Source organism: Alosa sapidissima, chromosome 16 (assembly GCF_018492685.1).
Source record: "Alosa sapidissima isolate fAloSap1 chromosome 16, fAloSap1.pri, whole genome shotgun sequence".
NCBI classification, from domain to species: domain Eukaryota; kingdom Metazoa; phylum Chordata; class Actinopteri; order Clupeiformes; family Clupeidae; genus Alosa; species Alosa sapidissima.
The window spans coordinates 23402539-23408538 of record NC_055972.1 but is presented as its reverse complement, the minus strand read 5'-3'; positions in this window follow the sequence as shown (position 1 = coordinate 23408538).

Below are 6000 nucleotides of genomic sequence, written 5' to 3'. Positions count from 1 at the left end.
TTGCCCTGTGCAGTGAGTGTTTTGAGTCTACATATTCATTAAGCACACTCTGAATGTCTAATAGACAGTCTGGCCTTTGTGTTGCACAAATGGGACACCAAAAACAACACAGTGAGCTAAACTGTTGATAACTGCATGTATATTCAAGTGGCCAGTGTGTTTCTTAGCTATCTTATATACAGTGCAAATTAGAACAATTAGTCATATCTCTTAACTGCCCGAGTTGTCCCGGTCTTTCACACATGTTTACTGAAGGCGTGAAGGCTGTCTCTTCCATGTGTTAGGAACAAGCACGCAACAAGCAAGGAACAAGCAAGTCTATTAATCATAGCTGTACAAGTGCTCCTGTATACACACAATGGGCACTCAGGTAAATCCTGGTCATACATTTTTTTAAGTAAGAAAAAGATCAAGATAAAAAGAAAACAAGGTTGCATAGCACTAGTAGGTTTATACACAGTGTTTATTTTTAATATGCTGCACTCTGTGTAGTATTTTTTTTGGAGTCTTGAAATATCATTGAAAATAACAAGATAAAATTGTAGCTACAATCTCTCTCTCTCTCTCTCTCTCTCTTTCTCTCCAATTGTTTCTTTCTCATGTACAAACGGAGGAGCTTAAAGGCAGTCCCCTCTTCACACAGGCCTGGGAAGCGAGAGGGAAGAGCCCATCAGGTCGTTTAACATACTCAACGACCAAGTAGCACGAGCGTGCCACATTTGGCAGCTAGCTGATAGTCTGTAAACAAATGAGATGGCCACAGATCAGTTTCACAAAGAGCGCCTCAACGACAGAGGCCCAGCCCTTGTCTGCATGACACTGTGATCCCTCTCTCTCTCTCTCTCTCGCTCTATCTCTCTCTCTCACGTTGTTCTGTCACCCAGATGCATGCATGTTTACCCCTGATATTTCCAATGCACTGCGAATAGGTTCAACTTGAAGCCTGGGGTCTATCCCTTGTGAGAAAAAAAGGTCTGAAAAAGAGCCGCGAATTCTTAGTGTTTCATGCATATTCAGTATGGCATAAATTGGTCCACTTTGGGGGGAAGAAAGGACTCTGGGGCCTCTAGTAAACGAGTTCTGCCCCTGGTGGTATTACCCAGCTGCTGGTTTTACCAGTGCACCTGAACGTTATAAGTCCCCACAGTTGCCTTACGTGGGCTCTCATTTCAACTGCTGACTGGCTTCGAGTCCAAGGTTTGGATGATACAGTCTGTAAGCTCCACGGTTACTGTGAGCATGTGAGCACTGTGTTCACTGTGAGCGTGTGAGCACAAGGCCTACGCAAATACATCCCAACGTTCACAAGTGGAGCAACAGACTCACACTCAGTAGCCTATACAATCTGCTAATGCTGCTGACGTGACCATCAGACTCTAGGTGGCATCAGTCAGACATGTTCACGCGTTTGTGAGTGTGTGAGATGTTGACATAACGGCATGGTGTGTGATTTCATGGATCCAATCTCTCAGTGTCACATTTGACCATGAAAATGCCATGCTGTGTGACTGTTCTATGGCTTGGCTCTGTATTAAGGCCCCACACGGAAGTCATATATTGTGCTGGACCACAGTCTTTCTTATTGTATATGGAAGATTTAACATGCATGTGGGATTGAAAGTAATTAGTTTAGATTTGCTTGAAAAATGACTCACTTCCTGTTTGTTTGGAGGCCAAAGCTCACATACAACTGGGCCATGATTCTATAATGTATTCCCACATGTCCCCTGATACTGGAGGCAGAGGCCTACGTTTGTCCTAATAACAAGCTATCCACTGATACGATATAAATCAAAAACAAGTGACCTACATGGTAGAGCATTGAATGATTGTGCATCATTATTTATAGTCGAATACTATAGATTCATAGGCTCAATTATTGTCAAATATCATACATTTAAATTCAAATCACATATGTTCAATCATTAAAGTCTCTTTGATTTATGAAACACATGGATATGATAAATCAGTAACATAATTCGATTCCACTTTAGATGGTGCAAAAAGGTGTAAAAAGATTCATGTACATCCCATTTAAATGCATTTTATTATTTTTACTAACAATAAATCAAAAAGCAAACCCTAATCCTAATCTCAAGCACATCTTGACTACATTGTGACACAAAAGCTACCTGATTAAGATTTAGATACACACATTAGGTATGTGTCATTAGGTGAAATGAGTTTAATAGTTATACGCTCACAAAATAAGATTGTATGATGTTGATTGCATGTTCTGGAATTGATATATTTAATGAGATGTACGAGCAACACTTCCCTGAGAAAATAGCTTTAATGAAGCTTTAATGAGCTCTGTGGTGTGCATTGAGTATACAAGAGTATAAAAGAGTAGCCTATTTCCTGTATCAGTATGTAAACATGAAAGTGAACCATTCTTAACTCAAAAACCATGGCAATGAATGACCATATTTATCTGCACCCTGAAATGCATAATCAAACAATATAGGATTGTTTCATCAACATCACTGGAAATGCAACAAACACAATGGTCATGACTAAAGGAACTGTTAGCATGTTAGCAAGTGTACTTCCTCAGTTTCCAGTAGACCTACATGTAATTGGATTAAATTACAGTAACATGGTGAATTCTGGGTGAGTTGGTTAATGGTAATTAAGTATTCGGAACCCTATTCAAGTCAGTATGTAAGGATTAACGAAAGAACACCTGATGTTTGTCTTATAATGCTTTCATGTACTGTATGGTCATACATTTCACCAGTGAGGATATCTTATATATTTACAGATATTTACTTGTTTCCATAGTCATAGCCACACAATCAGACTAACATGCAGACATGCAAAAAACACAATCAAACACAGACACAGACACAGACACACACAAATATACATTTTCATACTGTCTCACTCTCTGTCTCCCTCACTCGCACTCACTGACACACAGAAACACAACCAACAACATCCTTATCACTCTCTTTTTCACACTAATGAACACACACACACACACACACACACACACACACACACACACACACACACACACACACACACACACACACACACACACACACACAGTTCCCTGCTCCTCTATAAATACCCTCTCCTCAGTGATGTCTGTCAGTGCCTGTAACCTTGGCTTCTCCACTAGTGCATTGATTTATAGTGGGGCCAGATTAGACTGACCTTGCACTTGGTCTCAAGCAGTATAAGTAATGGGAGGTCATCAGCATCCAAACCCTCAGCCATCTTGGGCAGGGGCAGCGCACAGTAATCCCCCCACCCACCCAACAACGACACACCCCATTCCGTTTGTCCAATCCCCCGCCTTTCTCCCCTGTGTCGCTGCCCACCCGCACCCCTCCACATGGATATCATCATCATCGTCATCATCATCATCATCGCTGGCCTGCGTGCAGGGATGATGGGATATCATAACGGAGGGTGGCAGCGTAAGAAGGAATAAATACGCACCGGGATCAGGCGGCGGTCACCGACAGCTAACTTTAATTTCATGCCTAATTTCTCCCCCCCTGTGCTCAAAGAATCGATCTTCCTCGCTGAGCCCAAAGCCACTACACCCCCCCCCCCCCCCCCCCACACACACACACCACCACCACACTTGGCCCCGGAGTCTGGAGCCAGAGCTGAACCCCCAGCCTTGGACGGAGAGAGATGGGGGCCAGGCGCGGTTCATCCATCACACACCTCCCTAACCCGCCAGTCGCCGGCCCCAGCATCGCGACTGGGCCCTGCCGCCGGGCTGGCCGCGAATGAAAGGCCTAGCGAGCCGCACAATGAGCTTATTTGATCTTCATAAGGCCAGCAGGCTAGATTAATCAAACAGGTGTAAAAGAAATAAATAAAGTGCATGAGCAGGGACAAATTACAGCAGGGCATCGCCTCACTCCCACAGGGCTGAGGATGCAGTGCAGCATGTATGTGTGCTGTACGTGTGAATGTACACATATGTAAAGAAAATACAGCTAGGCGATATATCCAGGCACACTTTATAACATCATACAAAACATACATCATTTAGAACATCCAGGCACACTTTTTACATACATCGTACAAAACAACATTATAGATAGATACGTAGATATCTATAGATATAGGACAGAATCAATAAAAATGAATTGTAATGTATATTGACTCCTGCAGATTATCTTTTGATCTCTACATTTTCAGTCAAACATCAGCTGTCCAAGAGAGAAGAGTGTGCTTTATCCACATTTACCACTCAGAATTCGTTCATGTTCTACAACCCAGAAATCCCAGATGGGTCCATGTAAATTGAACAGCTCTTGTGCGGGGTAGCTTCCCTGTAATAACGCATAGACTTGATGACACTATAATTCCTGATGATAAGTGAATGCTTCAAATCTGGCGCTGTCAACGTGTTGGTGCAGCTGACGCACAGAGCACCTCCTTTCTGCCTCATTTCCTCTCTAGCCAGTTGTTGATGTTCGAGCGTTGTTGAACGCTCGGCGGCAGTAATGTTGGTGAAACTGCCAGAGGAGAGACGACCGAGGGCCCATCCATTTCCAGAGCCAAAAAAATGTCCGCGTCCCTGCCAGCGTGGACACAGTAAAAAGGCGGAGGATATATAGGCCCCGGCGTCCGCTCTTTCGTTTTTATGACAGAGATATTTGAAAACTCTGTCACAATGACAAAACAGGCTCCCCTCGGGGAGACGACTCAGACAGCAACAACATCTCTGGCACAATAAAAATCTCTCATATCATCCAAACGCTGATCCTTTAAGTGTGCCGCGGGCCCCTGAGGGCCCTGCCGTCTCGGGAAGATGACCTCATCACCAGAGTCTCCTCTGGAGGTCAGTGCGTCGTGCCCGCGGGAGAGAGAGAGAGAGAGAGAGAGAGAGATAGAGAGAGAGAGAGAGGCTGCTTTGTTGCTCCACCACTTTGTGGTTTTATGGGGCTAAAGCACAGCGATCCAGAAGATAGGCCCAGCCATATTACACACACATCAACCATTCGCTCTGTCCAAAGAACTGCCATGGACATGCAAAATCAAGTCATATCGAAATGTCATAATTTATTGGACCATAAAGCGGAATGTTATGGTAACTGAAAACAAGTTTAGCAGGCGAGCCGACTGGAGGACCATAAGCATAAAAACAAATGTGTTACTACATGGGGCATGGTGAGGGAGTCTGAAATAGGTCAAAGTTTACGCACCTGGCACGGTCCAGCCAGCGGATGTAATTCTCATTTCACTGCTAGACATCCAGGGCCTAAGACCAGATGCATCGCTTACGATGATGACACCAGCACATTCCACAGCTCATACTTGCTCCGAGCTTCCAACGCATTAATCCATTCTTGAACGCAGAAAGTGTGCACACGGCACACCAGCTTCAGCTAGTCCGCGCCAGAGCCAGATGGGAGCCGTGAAGGATCGCTCAACGCGTGCCTACTTCACAGAGCAGACAGCGCAGTCAATCCTTATTTACTTAATTGCGTGGCAACGTGTTTTAGGCAGAAGACATTAGTCGTCGTGTCTGTCCTTCCGGGTGTCAGGGCGCTTCATCAGTGGCAGGGTTTATGTCTCCGAGGCCTGCCTGAGTCTGTCTCTCTCTCTCTCTCTCTCTGTCTTTCTCTCTCTCTCTCTTTCTGTCTCTATCTCTGTCACTCTCTCTTTAGCTCTGTGCCTGGCAGAGAGATGGGCCGGCTAGCGCCAGCCGCCACTGCCAACACATAGGCCACTCCGCCACCCCAGCGCCATCAATCGTGGAATAATGGAATGTAGAATAATGCACTTCTGACTGTGCCAGAATGAGGGAGGGGTGGATGGATGAAGAGAGGGAAGGAGAGAGTGTGAGTTAAAGAGGGAGGGGTAGAGACAGAGAGAGAGAGAGAGAAAGAAGGAGGGAGAGAAGGAGAGAGAGAATTGTGCCTTTGGCTTCACAGATCCAATTAGTCCGGCCAGTGCTGTTGCCATTTCCCTCACTCTCCTTGCTCCCTCCCTTCTTCCCCTCTCTCACTCCCTCCATCTCTCTCT